Source organism: Girardinichthys multiradiatus, chromosome 13, assembly GCF_021462225.1.
Source record: "Girardinichthys multiradiatus isolate DD_20200921_A chromosome 13, DD_fGirMul_XY1, whole genome shotgun sequence".
Taxonomy (NCBI): Eukaryota; Metazoa; Chordata; class Actinopteri; order Cyprinodontiformes; family Goodeidae; genus Girardinichthys; species Girardinichthys multiradiatus.
Window position 1 is genome coordinate 38,611,984 of NC_061806.1, and position 20,247 is coordinate 38,632,230.

A 20,247-nucleotide genomic window follows, 5' to 3' on the forward strand; every position below is an offset into this window, starting at 1 on the left:
AAGGATATCTTGACTATATCATCCGGCTCTTTGCGTGGTGGAAAATTATACTCTCAGAGGGGGAATGTGCTGCATTACCTCAGGCTGTCATCTGTTGGTGCACTGATAAGACGATATTCTCTGCATATTAGAGATGCAGAGAACTTACATAATACTTACATAATTTCCAGAAAAGAGTTTACACGCTTTGAATGCATTGTTTTATTAAAATGCATTATATACAGCACATATTTTCTTTATTACTGTTGAGTAGGCTACATAGTTTTTCACACTCACATGTGCAAGTAAGAGCTTGGAAACTGAATGAAAGCTTGGAGATGGAGATTAGTGCTATATTTTTAGATCAGAACTTCAATGGTCAGCATGGGTTGTTAGATATTAAGAACATTGTCCAAAATTCAGTTTAGCCCTTTTTTTGCCTTTTCTTCACATACAGGTTCTAAAGCTGTTTTCACACACTTAAAAAATTTATCAATTTATGTATAAGACCAGGCAGGACTGACCAATTTTACCTGCATACATGGCAACTTGCATCTCACTTACAGTCGAGCCAGGATAGTGAAACCAACGGGTGTGGCATAATGGTTGACATAAATTGACATGACTGCTACATATAAAATGTGTATTGGTCATAGCCCATATCCCATAGTTTGTTAACAATGATTGGTTATGGTATTTTTCAGGCTTTCCACATGCATTTAATCATTTAAATATAAGCAGTGTTACTTATATTAACAGATAATATGTTGGATCACCCTGAAAATCCCTTCTGCTTTTGGTTCTACTGAACAAAACATTTATCAGATTAGATGTGCACTGGAGGATCATACTTAAATCAAGCTTGTCCTGGGATCCTAGTTTACTCTTTCTTCCGCTGGTGGTTTCAGCCCTGTGAATATACCTTCACATAGGGATTTACTTTGACCCTGTATTCTTTGTTTTGTGCTGAGAAATTGTAGATCATAGATTGTGAAAGTGAAATCTGTAAGACATTATTGCTTTCAAGCATGTCCAACCGGAGACTAATGTAGTTATTGGACATAATAACAGTTCGTTGAATACATGTTTGTCTTCAAAAGAACATAAAACCAATAAAGTCTTAGGCTGTTTTTTTAAAAGTCATTTAAAGGTTATGATATTATTTTTAAAACAATATATTTTGGCTGCCGATGCACCAACCAGCGATTTCTGTCCGATATCTGATCTACAGCTTTTTGTAAAGCTTTCATGAGAGGAGAAACCATACAGCAGAATTCTGAGAGAATGTAGACCCTTATCTCTGAGACTTCCAAAAGGCTGTATTTCCAAATCAGTATGTTGAATAACAGACAGGGGCTGAAAGCTCCAAAGGATAACTCGTTCATCCTTTCTGGTATACTGAAGTCGGTTCAGGGTCAGCTCGCTCCTCTGCCAATTGGTCTCATTGAATTGGTAGGGCTTGTCAGAGGGCATGTCCTCTCTGACGAAGAATCCATCCGCCCCTGACAATGAGACATTAAGTTGGTGGAGCTGGCATCCTGTAGCAGATGGCTACTTCTCCTAAATGAAAACGTTTGGTGTGAAATGACCAAAAACACAAATAAATAAATAGGGAAGGGATGACATGACCAACCCCTGCTGTCTAGCTCTGTGTTGTACCAGCCTGAATGAATGCAGACATGCCTCATAGAAAGTACACTTTCTTTTTAAATAGCTTTGCTCTGCTTTTTCTAATTTCAGTTTAAACAAGGCACTGATACTGAAAATGTCGACACCAAAGAGTGCTGTGGTTATTGCTTAAGCATGATGTGTTCAGTGGCTGGAAAAATATTGGATATGTGAGTTTTTGTTTTGGCCATTAGCTGATTCTCGTCATGAGTTAATTTTTCATGGACATTTCATCTCTTCTTTTGGCTGTTAGTGGGATTTTCAGAAGTTGTTTGCACTTCTTTTCATGAGCTATCTAATGGACTGTTAGCTTTTCCAAAGTGCATCTTGTCTCTCACCTTGTGGTGGCAAAACTAAATAATTTAAATAGTCTTATTCCGCACTCTGACAAAAAATTTATTCCCCCATAGGCCTCCTGAAATATTGCACACAGTAAGGTTGAGTAATTAGCTCATTTTAATCTGAAAATGCCATACATCATTAGAAAACAAAGTGTCTACAAATATTTCATTGTAATCCGAAGATCTGTTTATATCTTGCGAAATTAAAAAAATGCCAAGATTGAGATCATCTGGCTCTCTGGAACAACTTCATAATTATTTATTCTCACACATACATACTTAAAAATTAGACAGAGAAATTTAATTTGGTGAATTGTTTCTTTTATTTTTCTACAAGTTTAGCAGAATTGGCTACTACTACATTAGGTACATATTTTTTTTAAGTGATAAAAAATATGCAAATAGAAAGTATTTACAAAATTTGAAAGTAATATCACTATGGTATTTAATGGTAAACAGGAAAAGCTGACTTTACATTTGGATCTGTTTCCTTTCACTATTTTGTGAAAGATGTCACACCCTAAACGTCTAAAGCAAAATTAAAGTTGTTTTTTTCGAAACAGTTAAACTTAAAATTGTTACTACCCTGGCAGATTTAGATTTAAAGTGATATTTTAATTTTACCAACATGTTTTTTTCAGACTGAGTGTAATTTTAACATTTTGGAGTGGTGCAGCTAGAGTCTCGACTCGTCTAATAAAACTTTTTTGGTGGTGGCTAAAGTGTAGGTTAATAGCAAGGAGGAGTTCCAGTTTCGAAGACTAGGAAGCTCACCACTAAAGATAATTACCAGTGAAAAGACTGAAAAAGCTGGTCAGTACCTACAAGAAGGAATTGATTGCTATAATGCCAATAAAGATTTTTCCATTTGTTATTGAAAAGACTCTACATAATTTTCAACTTGCCATTTCTTTAAAGTGTAAATAAAGACTTCTTTTACGTTGTTTTCTTGCACTTTGAGATATGTCTGTCTGATTTACTATATCAGTAACAGTTTTCCTTTTTCATCATAGTGTTTTGTTGGGATAGTGGGTTTATCTTCCTTCTCTATTTAGTTAGGCTCCAATCAATAGGTTTGTAAAATATTTCTGGTATTTGTAGTCCAGACAAGCACTGCCAAGTACAACTTCTACAACACATCTTTTTCTTTTTTCCAGGAATTCTAGGCCTCGTTGTTCCCAAACTTTACATCTTTCGTTTCCCCCCTCTCCATTCTTCCAGCCACCCTCCCCCTTTTCCCACCATCCAGTTCTGGCACAGTGCCTTCCTTCCTTCAAAGTTCCATGCATCTGGTCATTTCTGGGAAACACCCACAACAGGCCTGTCCAGCAAGCCACAGCAAACAAAGCCTCTTGGTTTTTTTCAGAGGCTTGATGAAGGACACTAGTCGCCAAAAGGGGAGGGGAGTCTTGTAGTAAGGGTGGGATGTTCCCAACTTTCTAAGAATTGTTTTTTAAATGAACATTAAATAGTTCTTTGCTGCTTTTCTGTGGTTGCAAGAAAGGTTTTGCTTCTCCTTCATTTTTATACTGTTTGTTTCCATACTTCCATACTGGCAGGACTAGTGTCACCAGAACCGCCAAATTTGCAGCTGGGTCAGTGTATCTACAAAGCGATAGCATCTGAATGACATTCATACTTTTCTGATCCAGCTTACCAATGAAAACAATTGCTAACGAATGTGAGATAATAAAAAAATACAAAAGCTTTTCCTGAAGTGCTCTCATTTTGTCAATAAAGCCACCTTGCCTCATTTTTTTTCTCACGCCTGGTTTTGAAAAAAAAATTGTGACTTCTTAATACCGTCAAGTGAATACTGCACTCTCGGCTGTCTACCCCTATTTTAAAGACTTTTGCATGACTCACTCTTGCCCTCAATTTAGAAAGTGAATAAACAAGTACTAGAGGAAGACCAGAACAGAAGAGCAGCAGATGGTCTTCTGCCTTGATTTATGAAGGCATTAGGAAGAAATGGCGGCAAAAAAGTTAGCTAATATTTCTTAGTGTTGGCTTTCACTTTTCTGCAGCAATGGAAAGAGCTCATTCCTAGAATGGACCAATGCAATGTACAGCATACAGGAACATCTCAAAAAATAAAAATATAATGAAAAAGTGCAATTTTGTTTTGTGACTGACATCAGAAAGTGAAACTCATATACATTCAATACACATAGTGAAATATTTCAAACCTTAGTTTCTTGTATTTTATATATTCATGGCTTACAGATAATAAAAAAAATCCAAAATTTGCTGTCTCAGAATATTACATACGATCAATAAAAAAGGATATTTTAAACATAAATATCAGACTTTTGAAAAGTATGTTCATTTCTATGCACTCAGTACTTGGTTGGGGCACTTTTTGCATGAATTGCTGCATCAGTGCAGCATGTCATGGAGGCAACAAGTTTGTGGTTCTGCTGAGGTAATGGAAGCCCAGGTTGCTTTGATAGTGGCCTTCAGGTCATTTGCATTGTTCAGTATGATGTTTCACATCTTCTTCCTGACAATACCCCGCAGATTCTCTATGGAGTTCAGGTCAGTTTGTTGGTCAATCAAGAACAGTATAACCATGGTCACTGAACCAGCTTGTGGTAACTGTGGCAGTGGGGGCAGGTGCCAGGTCCTGCTGGAAAATAAAATCAGCACCTCCATAAGCTTGTCAACAGGAGGAAGCATGAAGTGGTCAAACATTTCCTGAAACATTGCTGCATTGACTTCAGAAAACAAAGCGGACCAACACCAGCAGATGACAAAAAACTTGTATTGTCATTCGATTGTGCAAACATACAGTACAACAAAATTTGTTTACATAACACCACAATTTCAAAATAATTTAACAGTTCAAAAACAGTAGAACAACATAGAACCCATTTAGCAGCAATAAAACAGTTTAGCAGCAATAACCTCTTGAATAACATAAAAACACTTGAATTAAACCTGTTAAAAGGAGAATGAAAAATAAAATATAATAGTCTGTAGCAGGATAAAACAGTATTATGTAGGTTGAACAGGGAGTAGGATTGTGCAATTCTTTTCGAGCAGAAATACAATTAACAAAGTGAACATATTGCACAGTTTGTTCAGAACAGCCATGGTTCTGGGGAGAAAACTACTTTTCAGCCTGTTTGTATATGTGTGAATCGGCTTTGTACATCCTACCAGATGGCAGCAGTTAAATAAGTGGTGGCATGGAGTAGGATTCTTGCAAATGCTGTTGGCTTTCTTGAGGCATTGTGTGTTGAACTCGTCCACTAGCACCTAGTCACTAGCTGTGGAAGTTGACTTCCGACATCTCTCCATTTTCTGGGGACAATGTGCTGAAGGGCAATTCTTTCAGCTGCAGAGTAGCTGAGAAACCATGTGAAGATGTAGTAGGTTAAAATGCTCTCAAAAGAGCAGCGGTAGAACATTATCAGCATCTCCATCACCATTGCATCCACAATCATCACAACTGTGGAAACTTCACACTGGTCTTCAAGCAACATGGATTTTGTGACTCTCCACTCTTCTTGCACACTCTGTGAAATTAATTCCCAAATGAAATACAAACCTTACTTTCATCTGAAAGAGGATTTTGGACCACTGAGTAACAGTCTAGCTCTTTTTCTGTTTGTCCGAGGTATGACGCTCCTGATGTGGTCTCTGGTTCAGGAGTGGTCTACAAATACAATATTTGTACACCACGTGCAGGGTTCGTCTGTGGCTCTTAAAGTGGCCACTCCAGCCTCAGGCCAACTCCTTGTTAAACTCCCTCAAACTCTTGAATGGATTTTACTTGAAAATCACCTTTTCCTAACACACTTTTTCCTTACACTCAACTTTCTATTATTATGTTTGGATACAGCACTCTGCAAACAACCAGCTTCTTTAGCAATGATTTTTGTTGCTTAACCTTCTTGTGGAGGCTGTCAATGTCTATCTTCTGGACATCTGTTCAGTCAGCTTTCTTCCCTATGATTGTGTAGCTTACTGACCCAGATTGAGATACCATTTAGAGGCTCAAGAAACCTTTGCAGGTGTTTTGAGGTGATTAGCTGATTAGTTAGTTTCCAACATTGAACTTTTTTACAATATTCTAATTTTCTGAGACAATGGATTTTGGGTTTTCATTATCTACGACCCATAATCAGCAGAATTACAAGAAAAGGGGTTGAAATATTGTACTCCTTGTCTAATGAGTTTATATATTATGAGTTTTACTATCTGAAATGAGTCACAAAAATATTGTCACAATAGTCACATTTTTTTAGATATACCTGAATAAGATTTACAGCTAGTGCTTTCTTCAAATTATAATGTCATATGTTTTTGTAATATAAAATGATTGGCTTCAATTAATTTTCTCTTTTTCTGGCCAAGTGTGGAAAATCTTTCCTCTAAAGGACTGAAACGCTGACCTATAAAGTAAAATAATACCATACATGTGCTATAATGACGAATATGAATATATTATTTAATTTTTATTATTAAAAATTATTTGTAGTCATCATGAGGGGTTCTTGTGGACCTGGAGAAAGCATTCGACTGTGTCCCTCGTGATGCCCTGTGGGGGGTGTTCCAGGAGTATGGAATCGGGGGCCCTTTACTAGGGGCCATCCGGTCTCTGTACAAGCGTACAGTTATGAACAGGATTTCTAGGCGCAGCCAAGGGCCGGAAGGGATCTGGTTTGGGGACCAGTGGATTTCGTCTCTTCTTTTTGCAGATGACGTGGTCCTGCTGGCCCCCTCTAGCCAAGACCTACAGCATGCGTTGTGGCGGTTCGCAGCCGAGTGTGAATCGGCTGGGATGAAGATCAGCTCCTCCAAGTCCGAGGCCATGGTTCTCAACCGGAAAAGGGTGGCTTGTCCTCTTCAGGTTGGAGGGGAGTTCCTGCCTCAAGTGGAGGAGTTTAAGTATCTCGGGGTCTTGTTCACGAGTGAGGGAAGAATGGAGCGGGAGATCGACAGACGGATCGGTGCAGCTGCCACAGTAATGGGGGCGCTGTGCCGGTCCATTGTGGTGAAGAGAGAGCTGAGCCGAAAAGCAAAGCTCTCAATTTACTGGTCGGTCTACGTTCCTACCCTCACCTATGGCCATGAACTTTGGGTCATGACCGAAAGAACGAGATCACGGATACAAGCGGCTGAAATGAGCTTCCTCCGTAGGGTGGCCGGGCACTCCCTTAGAGATAGGCTGAGGAGCTCGGCCATCCGGGAGGGGCTCAGAGTACAGTAGAGCCTCCACATTGAGAAGAGCCAGTTGAGGTGGCTCGGGCATCTATACCGGATGCCTCCTGGACGCCTTCCTCGGGAGGTGTTCCAGGCACGTCCCACCGGGAGGAGATCCAGGGGACGACCCAGGACACGCTGGAGGGACTATGTCTCTCGGCTGGCCTGGGAACGCCTTGGGCTCCCCCCGGAGGAGCTAGAGGAGGTGTCTGGGGAGAGGGACATCTGGGTGTCTCTGCTGAGTCTGCTGCCCCCACGACCCGGTCCCGGATACAGCGGAAGACGACGAGTACAAATTTTTATTATTAATACGTTAATATTTTATTAAATAATATATCGGTCTGTTAAGGGTTGTCCTGTAAATACCAGCCCATGAGGCGGTGGTATGAGGACAAAATTGAAAAGGATGAGCCAAGCTCTGGCATTATTGAACAGCAAAACTCTGTACAGAATGAATTCACACAATTTCTGTTTTAGTAAAATAATATTTTAAAGAATGATTTGCTGAATAAAACCAACCTTCTGGATGACCAATTCTCAACGGTGTTTAATTAGCTGCCTTTATTCAGTGAAATAATATTTAAGGAAACATAATTTTGAATAAGAACCAAACCTTTCTAGATAAATGGGTCTTAATGGTGTTTAATTAGTTATCACATTTAGTAAATAAATATTAAGGGAAATATTACTTCCTAGATTGGAAACAAACAACCTTTCTGGGTAAATGATCTTCAGCTGACTCATAAAGTGGGCAAGCACGTGTTCTTAGCCGTTAGCGGTTGAAGCTAACAAAAGAAACTTATAGCTGGTTACCAGAATCAAACACATACCTTTTAAAATACCACTAAATAAAACTTCTCTTAACTTTAAAAACACAACACAAACAAAAACCAAACATCATGAAATTAACATTGTTTAGATTATTTAACTCTAAACTAATCTTCCCTGCCCAAACACTACCTCTTACGTGAACCGTGCTGAAGAGAAGTTGTCCTGGGCATTGAGGAAAACATCCACGTGTGGGTAATCAAAGGGTTAACTTGCAACTAACCTCCGTAGCTGTGGGGAAGGGCTATTGGCTGGCCCGGCCAAACCGTACATCAAACGCATGTTCTGCTCCTTGAGTGGCTGCGAGGCAGCTCTCGCTACCTGGACATACACGCAGGAAGGCGTACGATGCGGTCCTGGCCTTTGTTTCCAGGCTGTGGGGGAAATCCGCTTCGATTAGGGCTGCTTCTGGAGGCCTCAGAAGAAAAGTCAGGTCAGGCTTCGCTCATTACACCCTTTATATGAATGAATGCCGGATACGTGAACAGCAAATCATTACTTTGTTGCATGTGATCGTAGTCACTTTTGGATCCAAGTTAAAGAGTTATGTCTGCTTGCCAGCAAGGAGACATACGTGCGTTTGGTGCCTGTCCTGTCCAGTTCCCGTCTGGAATCCGCATGGACAGAGATCTGTTTGTTAGAACGCGGGGTTTTTATTCAAACAGTCACAAAAAGTCCACTATTAGCTCTCTTGTTCCTGGCTGTGCTGGAAGTAGGTTAACGCTATTTATTTCTTACTGGCCTTTAATGTGCAAACCAATGGCTGGGTCCCAACACATGCAATGAGCCATCCTGAGCCATCTAGTAATTTATGCCACTCATCTTTATACACCAGTCAGGCCACGAACATTATCTCTTCTGTAGCGCTTTTGGAGTGGCTCAGTCTGCAATGATTGTTATCCTAATAAAAGTGATCCAAGTTAGCAACATTGGTGAACAGGTGACAGGATCATTGATACACATCGGAAGCAAAAACTGGCCTAATGCAGATATGCTACTATGGCTCAAATTGCTAAAGGAAGTTAATGCTGGTTCTGATAGAAAGGTTTCCGAATACACAGTGCTTTAGAGTTTGTTGCGTGTGGAGCATATCTGAAGACCAGTCAGGGTATCCATGTGTGCCCCTGTTCATTAGGAAACGCATGGTACCAGAATGCACTATGTGAAGAAAAGAAAGCCAGAGGAAGTAGTCTGATGCTTTGGGCCATATTCTGCCTAAAACCTTGGGTCTTGCCATCTATGTGAATGTTACTTTGACACATACCTTGTACTGTACATAAGCATTGTTGCAGATCATGTACACCCATCCATGGGAATTGTATTCCCTGATGGCTGTTGCATCTATTAGCAGGATTAGTTACATGGCGAAAATAGCTTATGAATGGTTTGAAAAGTGCAACAAGTTTGAGGTCTTGACCTGGCGTCCAAAGTGCCCAGATCTCATCAATTCGAGAATCTGTAAAATGCTGGACAAACACGTCAACCCTCAACTTAAAACCTTAACAAATCTGCTGCCAGGTACCTTTATTCATAGTTATGCCGCACTTAGGCCTGCTCTACAGTCAATTATTTCCAAGATTGCCCATTAAATGCACAATTGAAAATATATTGGTAAAGTCTGAAAGTCCCCATCATTTATTAGTTAAGTATTTTTGTTGTTGGGTGTTGGGAGTACAGGTTGAGTTATTTAGTTTCAAGAATCAACTCTTAATTTTTTATGGATTATTGAAGATTACTTGTTTAGCTGACCAGTGCTTGTGTCATGGTACTCTGGTGTTTTCATTCTATGATAACTGGTTTGAATACATTTTAAACAAACTAAGACGCTTGGCAGTGATAAATACGCAGTGTTCAACAATGCACTTGAACAATACTGTAATAATATTGCACATCATTCAGGTTGTATGTAAATGTTACTACTACTAAATTGAAAAAATTAGAAAGTGTGTTTAAAAGAAAAAAAATGGAGTTGACTCAACTCGACTCTAAGGTTAAACTGTCCCTGTCAAGTTTGTGGATGTGCATGGTAGTGCATGTGCTGAGGAAACCCTATCTATGGGAAGAAACTTGTGCCATCAGAAACTGAATTTGAATTTCTCAGACGGAATCTGTATTTCTGTAATATGAAATTAAATGCATTGGTTTGAGATAAATTTCACTTAATTGAAACTGAATTTAATGGTTTGAAACTGAATTTATTGGTTTGAAAACTGAATTTATTGGTTTGAAAACTGAATTTAATGGTTTGAAACTGAATTAATTTGCATTGAAAATGTATTTCATTGAGTGTAAAGACATAACAATATTATCTCATAACCCTGTCCTGTCTGACCATTTCTTAATAACCTATGAGTTTAATTTAAACGAGTACTCCACACCTGAAAGAACATTTCATTTTAGTAGATCATTATCAGGCGATGCTATAACAACCTTTCAAGAATCTGTTCCACTTTTAATTTCCTCATTATCACTGAAAAGCACAATGGAGGGCAATAATTCTGTTTCTGCACCTTCACAAATTGATTCTTTTGTTCATAGTGTTTCTTCATCATTGCGTGATGCATTAGACAATGCAGCCCCCTTGAAAAAGAAGGTAATCATTCATAGGAGGCTAGCTCCTTGGTTTAATTCAGAGCTGCATACTTTAAAGCACAATGTTAAAAAATTTGAGAGAAAATGGCGCTCTACACACCTAGAGGATTCCTACTTAATCTGGAAAAATTGAACAAGAATAACTGTGAACAAGAATAATCCTAGGTTTCTCTTTAGTACAGTTGCTAAACTTACACAGAGTCATAGCTCTGTTGAGCCATCCATTCCCTTAGCTCTCAGCAGCGATGACTTTATGGGATTCTTCTTAAATAAAATTGATTCTATTAAAAAGAAAATCTTTGACATACTCCCGAAGATGATTACTTCATCCTCAGCAAGTGAGACAACATTGGAAATAACTGCAGAACCTGATTTGTGTTTGGACTGTTTTGATCCTGTGAAGCTTCCTGAGTTATCAGAAATATTAGCTTCATCTAAACCTTCAACTTGTATGTTAGACCCAATCCCAACCAAATTATTTAAGGAAGTGTTCCCTCTGATTACCAGCCCCATTTTAGATATGATTAATCTATCTTTAGTGAAAGACGAAGGGGTGTGGTGGTGAGTGGAGGGTGGGGCGCAGCTCCAACTGTAACTCAGTTATACTCAGTCATAAAACCTCCCCCAACTCCTTAGCAGACAGAGTTATAAAACGTTTGGCGGCAAGCTAGCAAGCAGTGAGGTTGAAGACAAAGAAAATGGGGAATTTCACCATGAGGTTATTTTAGCAGTCCAGTCTCACAGTGCACCTGCGCTGGCTCTCAGATGGTAAATACCCCACAAAACACGCACAGAGCTGGGAGCGCATTGGCTTCCAGATGTCAACACAGCACATCAAAGATTCAATAACAAGGTTACATGCACATATCATTCAGAACACATTAGAATCTAATTGCACTAAAAATCTCCTCTACCCTGCCCGGCTATTCCTAATAAAGAAATAAAAAGATTAAAGTACGGGTATTACTTGTTGTCGGCTTTCTTCTGAGCGGTCAATCTTCGTCCTCTGGCCTCCTTGGCGAAAAGGAAAGATATGATCTGACCGTCAAAGTCGACTTCGGATGAAACACGGTGGCGGTTCGTCTCCTCCAAACTCCGTGTTTTTAGTTACGTGTTAAACTCACGTCTTCGATCGGCAAAGTGAAATTTCTAGCCTTCCTAGTCCAGAAACCTCAGTTATGAAGTGTTCGGTGGCCAACGAGAGAGAATAAATTATATCCACTCGGGACTCTTCTCCAGGTGATGCTTCAGATGTTGGTAACCGAACCCGGGCTCCAGCTGAAAAGCGGGGGTTCAAAATGGAGGCCCTGTTATATAGCGTCTTGTGACGTCAGACTTGGGACGCCTCGTCATATCAGTCGTAGTGTTCGACGGGATATGTCGGAGTGGACTGTCCCGGATACAAAATGGCCGATGCTGTTGGAAAGGCATAGTGACGTCCGACAACATGCACATGGTCCAATATTCAGCAAACAAGTGGTCCAACAACAGCAATGACCTGTTTGAAGAGTTTCAGTCAGGTTTCAGAGCTCATCATAGCACTGAAACAGCTCTGCTGAAAGTCACTAATGATATTCTTATGGCCTCAGATAATGGACTTGTGCCTGTTCTGGTTCTGTTAGATCTCAGTGCTGCATTTGATACAGTCAACCATAATATTCTCTTAAAAAGGCTGGAATATGCTGTAGGGATCAGGCGAACAGCGCTAGGCTGGTTTAAATCTTATCTGTCTGACAGATTCCAGTTTGTTCATGTAAATGATAAATCATCTTTAAACTCCAGGGTTAATTGTGGAGTACCACAGGGTTCAGTACTTGGGCCAATTCTCTTTACTATATATATGCTTCCAATAGGTCAAATTATCAGGCAGCATAGGATAAATTTTCACTGTTACGCTGATGATACTCAGCTTTACTTATCCATAAATCCTGATGAGCCCAACCAGTTAGATAGACTACAAGCATGTCTTGAAGATACACAAACTTGGATGACTTTACATTTTTTGCTTCTAAATTCAGACAAGACAGAAGTTGTCGTCTTTGGACCGGAGTTTTTAAAAAAGAAACTGCTTAGTCAATCACTTAACCTGGATGGCATTAAATTGACCTCCGGTAATAAAGTAAAAAACCTTGGTGTTACTTTTGACCAGGACATGTAATTTAAATCCCATATTAAACAAGTTTCTAGGATTTCCTTCTTTCACCTCCGGAACATTGCCAAAATTAGAAATATCCTGTCCAGGAGTGACGCTGAAAAACTAGTCCATGCATTTGTTACTTCAAGGCTGGACTATTGTAATTCTTTACTATCAGGATGTCCACAAAATGCAGTTAAAAGCCTTCAGCTGATTCAAAATGCTGCAGCAATAGTTCTGGTGAAAATTAAAAAGAGAGATCATATTTCTCCTACTTTAGCTTCCCTTCATTGGCTCCCTGTTTAACCCAGAATAGAATTTAAAATTCTCCTCCTCACATATAAAGCCCTTAATGATCTAGCTCCATCATACATCAGAGACGATGTGAAATGACTAAAGGAGCTACATCCATCAACATTTACTTTTCCTTCCCATAGAAAGTACTCCTATATCAGTGCTTCTTTGTTCTCTTTGTGTTTCTGCTCTGTTCTCTCAAACCCCCAGTCGGTCGTGGCAGATGGCCGCTCACACTGAGCCTGGTTCTGCTGGAGGTTTCTTCCTGTTAAAAGGGAGTTTTTCCTCTCCGCTGTCGCTACATGCATGCTCAGTATGAGGTATTGCTGCAAAATCAATGCCAGTCACTGTTCACTGTCTCTACATGCTCATCTGGGAGGAAGGAATGCTGCAAGTCACTGACTGGATGCAATCTGCTGGGTTTCCTTAGATAGAAAAACTTTTTATCCAATTTGAATAAAAAGCTAATTCCGACTGCACTGTTCAATTGTTAGTATTAATTGGAATGTATGAACCTGACTGTTGTGAAATGCCTTGAGACAACATGTGTTGTGAATTAATAAATTAATTAATATAAATAAACTGAATTGAATTGAATTTCGTTGTTTTGAAAATTCAGTTTGCCTACTTTCACTTTCAGTTCGAAAATTCAGTTTTTTGTGTCACACATCCGGGTCCTTGAGGATAGCCATTGATTAATCAAGCACAGATTCATCAATTTACGTTTCACATCAGGTTAAATTTCTTTTACGGCATTTTGAGCTGGAGCAGTGCAGCATACATGAGCTTAGCGGATGTCCATCACCAAGTCAAATGACCATCTATAAGAAACGTCATGTAAACAAATGATGGTGAAACAGCAACACATATGCTACCTGTAGCTATTAGCTAAACATGCCAGATCAGCATGGTGCGGCCGATGTTATGTCAGTCTGCGTTTCCCCTTCCTTTACCTCAGCGTAACTTATGTTGCCTAGCAACAGTGATAGCATGAAGCACAGAGCTGTGAAGCCGAACAAATGGAGCCCTAATGGCTTATTTTCTTGTTTTATAATCTTGTTTATTATTCAGCCATTTATCATATATAAAAAAATATATAAAAATCTATTTGTAAATCTATTTGTAAAAATTTTACAATTTAAACACTAACATATTAACTTTAGGAACAATGTTTAAATCAGTTTATTTGTAGAGCATAAAAATAAAACCAAACATCAACATTAGATATCATCTGACTGAATTATATCTGTGTTTAACTTCCATCCATTGGGGAAACCCAGCAGGAGCTTGAAAACAATGTGCTGGGAGTCAGCTGTTCTCTCGGGGTTCATCGCACCTCAACCCCCCGGTCAGCTGTGTGCTGGCGAGGCGAGCCGGCTGTGAGCCCGGTGTCAGGGCAACAGAAGCGGACGTCTTCAAACACATTGGAGCACGTGTGGAATTAAGCAAATTCTTGATAAACCGAACAGATATTTCAGGTTTACACAGCTACATTCTAGTCTAAAAACAAGTTCATTTTGTTGCACAGAAAGCGCAATACATCCAACTTTGTTCACAGCCTTTTCCTCTCCTCCAGGCTTTGCTACTTCCGTTAGCACAATCTACTTTGACCCGCAATGAATCATGGGACAGGGTGGCCTATGAAGGATACACCGGACCCATCCATCATATCTGGGGAAAAGAAGGACGCATTTGTCGGCCCTATTTGGAGGAGCCTGCGAAGCTGTAGACTTCATTGCCTCACAATGACGTAATCGGCCAACAAATGCGTCCTTCAAAGAATGCAGCCCCTCAATTTGGACACAGCAATAGTGAATGACATCCGTGAATCTGTGTTTGATTAATCTGTGGCTTCAAGGACCCGGATGTGTGACACAGAAAACTGAATTTTAGAACAGAAATTGAATTTTAGAACTGCAAGTAAAAGAAGTGAAACTGAATTTTCAATTCAACAAAATACATTTTCAGAGCAAATGAATTCCGTTTCAAACCATTAAATTCAGTTTCAAATAAATGAAATTCATTTCAAACCAATGCATTTAATTTCAAATTACACAAATACAGATTCAGTTTGAGAAATTCTATGGTTCGGAATAGCCTGCAGACAATTTCAGGTCCCATACCAAACTCCCAGGCTGTAATAGATTTAAGGTGGGTAGCACTGACCTTGCATCTGATGAAGCTTGCCAACCAGCCAGCCATCAGGGTGGATGATGCCATCTACCTCTTGCACTGAGGTCTGAGGTAGCTGGAGCAGACAGGGAGCACTGTGAGAATCATGGTCTTTTATTTCTTCAGCGCTTTTAATACCATCAAGCTATCAGAAGTAAATCACCATCAGTCCCAGTGGATACTGAACTATCTCACTGGCTGCCCACAGTTTGTGAGGACACGACGCTGTGTCTCTGACATGCTGATCTGCAGTACGGGCCCCCATAAGGAACTGTGCTGGCACCATTCCTTTCACTCCATACTGCAGACTTTTCCATCAGCTCCCCAGGCTGCCATCTACAAAGGTTATCTGATGACTGCCATTGTGGGCCTCAACACAAGTGATGACGACCCAGAGTAAAGATAGTGGGCAAAGGACTTTGTGGACTGCCTACTGATCAATGCGGGGGAAACCAAGGAGCTGGTGGTGGATTTCTGCAGCCACAGACCCACCACACTGACCCCAATGAACATCCAAGTAACATAAGTACCCTGGTATTCACCTGAACAATAAACTGGACTGGAGTCCACAGATGCTCTTTACAAAAAGGGTCAGAGCAGACTCTCTTCACTAATGAGACTGAGGATTTTGCCTCCCATGAGCCAGTGCAGGTGGTGGGAGACAGAAAGGTTGTAGAAAAAAAACATCACTGTTGGACAATGTCCTACCCCATGCATGAAGCTGTTGCAGAAGTGGAGAGCTGCTTCAGTAACTGAATGCTGCATCCTAGGTGCACAAATGAGCATTATCACAGGTCCTTCCTTCCAGCAGCTGTTATACTGTTGGACTGTTGCTTTTCAATTTCTTATAAATAGCATAATGGTGTTTCATGCACAAATATACATGCACATTTAGTACTTTTGTTTTAAATTATCCTAATCCCCTGCAAATTTTTTGCATCTGAGTATACTATATATTTAATAACTGCTCAGTGTTTTTTTTCTTATGCTGTAAACTTGCCCTGTACAGTATCTTAGTCTTGCTTTTGTCGGGTTCTGTGGTTTAGAGTGACCAACGAGCAGACAAGAGCTAGGCAGCAGCATGTTTAAAGGAGTCTTCAGCTTTATTCCCAAGATTCCTCCAAAACAAAGTAAAGCATTGCAGGTACTTAAACAAAGACAAAAAGTCCACAACTTGCAAAATTGGTCTTGGCAGGAACATGGTACAAGCACATAGACATGGGCGGAGAACGGAAAGAACCAGCAAAGTACAATGATAACCAGAGAGCTAATAAACAGAGGGGAGTGAGGTATGGACCAATGAAACACTGAGGCAGGTAATCAGATGAGAATGGAAATCAGGTGTGGACCAGGCTATAGAGAACTGAGGGAATCTGGGTGGTTGCTAAGGTGACCAAACTAGAAGACAAAAGGGAACATGAGGGAAGCTAGGCAATAACTTAACCAAAGGGACCTGACTACAAAAACAAAACTATAAATAACAAAACTCAGGGAAACAGATCTAAGCAAAACCATGGACGAAGATAATAAAACAAAAGAAACATAAGAACCTAAAAGAATCATTAACTAAAGTAAACTGAGAAACTAGAGGGAATAGAAGAAACACCAAAACCTAATAATTAACAAAGAACCCGTAAAGAAACCCTGACCATAAATAAACAAAAACTAAACCACAAAAAGGGAACCAGGACGAGAGGGGACATAGAAAATAAACTAGTAAAATAAAAGCACAAGTGAACGAATCTCAATACATAAATAAACACAGATATACTAAATGGAAAACTAAACTAGAAACTACAAGGAAGACAAAGGAACTAGAATAAGAACAAATATAATAATAATAATAATACAAAGTAATAAGAAAGTAACCATAAGGAAAACTTAAGAATGAAAAGGACAGAAAACGACAAAACACTAGGAGGCGGTAGAGGGAACAACACTAACAGGGAGCAAAAGGAAATAAACAAACATGACTACCAAAACCTCAAACTAAATAAACGATTGAAAACACAAGACCACAACAAAGTCCAAAATGTCGCTTCATGACAGCCTTCTCTTTTCTTAGTGTTACCTTTGTCTGAATCTTCATGCTTAAACTTGCCTGTCAATTTGCTGTTGGTACATCTGAGTTTTCCCACTGAGGGACAATAAAGGTTATTTCTGTTTCTATTTCAGTTCAGTTTCATTTAGGGATTCAAACTGTAAAGCCCTTTTGTTTTCTTATGCATAATTTTTATATTGGTCTTACCTTTTGCTGTTAGAGATCTAATGTGTAGGTTTGTGAAAAACATGACTGCTGGTCAGGTGTAGGTTAAATCTGTTTGAAAATAAATTGCTCTGCCACTGTGTTCCACTTCATATAAGATAGTGAAAAACCACAAATGATGCTCCCTGAATTTGTCAAATACAGATTCAAATACACCGAGTCACTCACTGGGCTCACTGGAATGAAGTAATATGAAGCTGTTTTAGCTCTTTGTCTTTTTCTCGTTTACCTTTTCCATTTTGCGTTGTCTCTTTGACGGTCTGCGTTCTAGACTTTGTGTCTTTCCATCTACACTGAGAGTTTGTGTCAAGTTGTTAGCTGTTAGTTAACAAGTTGTTAGTTAACAAGCTGTTAATCTGTTGATGTTCAGTCAAAATCAGCCTCTTCTCTCTTCTTCAGACAAAAGTGGTCTGTCTTATAACTATATTTCTCTCTCTAGGTCTGTGAAAGATTGCCCTTTCCTTCTGTGCTTTGTTGTGGTCTCTGGGATTCTTCTGCAGGAATCATTTCTGTCTGACTACATTTTAGGGTCCTTTTCTATGCACAGTACTCATTGAATAATCATGTAACATTTGGACTAAATTATGTGTCTTGAATCTGACAACAGAGGCTTTAAAAGTGATAGAAAAACGTTCAGTAATGAATGTGCAGCATGTTTTTTTTACAGCTCAAATCTTAGATCTTCATTTTTGAATAGTTGTTAAATTGCAGGCACTCTATATACAAACACATTTAGCTTTGCATATTTTCAACAATATTTTAGCATTTCTTTCAGGCTGTGCAACTACATCTTGAAGATTCACAGTGCATGGATGCTGTGTGCATTTAAATCATATTAAACTGAACAGTGAATGAGAGAAACTATACAATTTTGTTTTTTTTGACAGTGGCCATGTCCTGAAAAAATAATCATATGTAATGTTGCCTAACATTGTGTCGAACAATGATAACTAACATAGTACTGTAACTCTGCAATATGTAAGCCATTTTTTAAACAATTATTGCATCAAGGTTCAGATTTCGCAGCTTCATCAGCAGCAACCCTGTTTAAGGATCAAAGCACGGCAGAATTAAATGTGCACCTCAACTCTTCTGTTTCCACCAGAACTGTCCGTCCGGAGCTCCACAGGGTCAATATACACGGCCGGGCTGCTATAGCCAAACCGTTGGTCACTCATGCCAATGCCAAACGTCAGTTTCAATGGTGCAAGGAGCACATATCTTGGGTTGTAGACAATGTGAAACATGTATTGTTCTCTGATGAGTCCACCTTTACTGTTTTCCCCACATCCGGGAGAGTTACGGTGTGGAGAAGCCCCAGAGAAGTGTACCACCCAGACTGTTGCATGCCCAGAGTGAAGCATGGGGGTGGATCAGTGATGGTTTGGGCTGCCATATCATGACATTCCCTTGGCCCAATACTTGTGCTAGATGGGCGCGTCACTACCAAGGACTACCGAATCATTCTTGAGGACCATGTGCATCCAATGGTTCAAACATTGTATCCTGAAGGCAGTGCCGTGTATCAGGATGACAATGCACCAATACAGACAGCAAGACTGGTGAAAGATTGATTTGATGAACATGAAAGTGAAGTTGAACATCTCCCATGGCCTACACAGTCACCAGATCTAAATATTATTGAGCCACTTTGGGGTGTTTTGGAGGAGCGAGTCAGGAAACGTTTTCCTCCACCAGTATCACGTAGTGACCTGGCCACTATCCTGCAAGAAGAATGGCTTAAAATCCCTCTGACCACTGTGCAGGACTTGTATATGTCATTCCCAGGACGAATTGACGCTATATTGGCCACAAAAGGATGCCCTACACCATACTAATAAGTTATTGTGGCCTAAAACCAAGTGTTTCAGTTTCATTGTCCAACCCCTGTATATTATAATAACTAACTAATATCTTAGAATCATTGTACGCTGGGCTGATTTTGTATGTGTTAATTATAGCAAGCTAGCATTAGGCAGCGTTAGCTTACCGTCACAAGTCATTTGGCTTGTATCTTTTAGTTTGATACCACTTCATGGTTTCCCTCCTGCTCCTTTTCTTATCCAAACCAAACTGTGTAGAGCTGACACGACGCAACCCAAGTCAAGCAGAGTTGGTACTAATGGATAAGGGGCATAAATGTAAGAGCATTGATCATTTAAAGTAAAAAAGTATTTGTTTGGAGTAATCTCACTAAACCTTGTTTACTCAAGTTCAATCAACCTCTCAACTGAATGAACATTTTGACTCTTGACCTTCTGGCTGTAGAATGACCAAGGTATATTTGAGTACTTCTGATTGGCTTCTGTTCAGTCTTGTGAATCTGTAAATGCAATAAATATATGTGGGATTGCTTTTGAAGATGATTGAGCACTGCTGCTGAAATATGTTTGGCTATTTGTTTGTGACCTTTAGCTGAAGGGCACTTGGGTTATGCAGCAGTGTATTGATCCAACTGCACACCAGAAAGTAAACCTTTAGGAGGATCGAAAAAGAAAGAAATTAAGGTTTTTAAGTGGCCTAGTCAAATTCTGGATCTAAATCCTTTTGAAACACTGTGACATGACTTGAAACAGGTTTTACATGCTTGAAAACTCTCCAATGTGACTAAATAAAAACTATTCTCCAAAGACGAGTTCACCCAGATTACCTCAAAGTGATGTAAAAGGCTCATTGCTAGATATTTCAAATGGCTGATGGCAGCTGTAGCTTCCACGGGTGGTGCAATGAGTTGTAAGGTTTAAGAGTAATTGCCTTTTTCA

At 39.7% G+C, this 20,247-nt stretch overlaps 1 protein-coding gene and 1 long non-coding RNA gene across 4 annotated transcripts in view; one reads left to right on the forward strand and one right to left on the reverse strand.

Moving 5' to 3' along the window:
- rbms3 (RNA binding motif, single stranded interacting protein) overlaps positions 1-20,247 on the forward strand; it is a 453,566-nt gene that overhangs the window by 125,806 nt on the left and 307,513 nt on the right. The window lies entirely within an intron of this gene.
- LOC124878958 overlaps positions 1-20,247 on the reverse strand; it is a 39,171-nt gene that overhangs the window by 17,471 nt on the left and 1,453 nt on the right. The window lies entirely within an intron of this gene.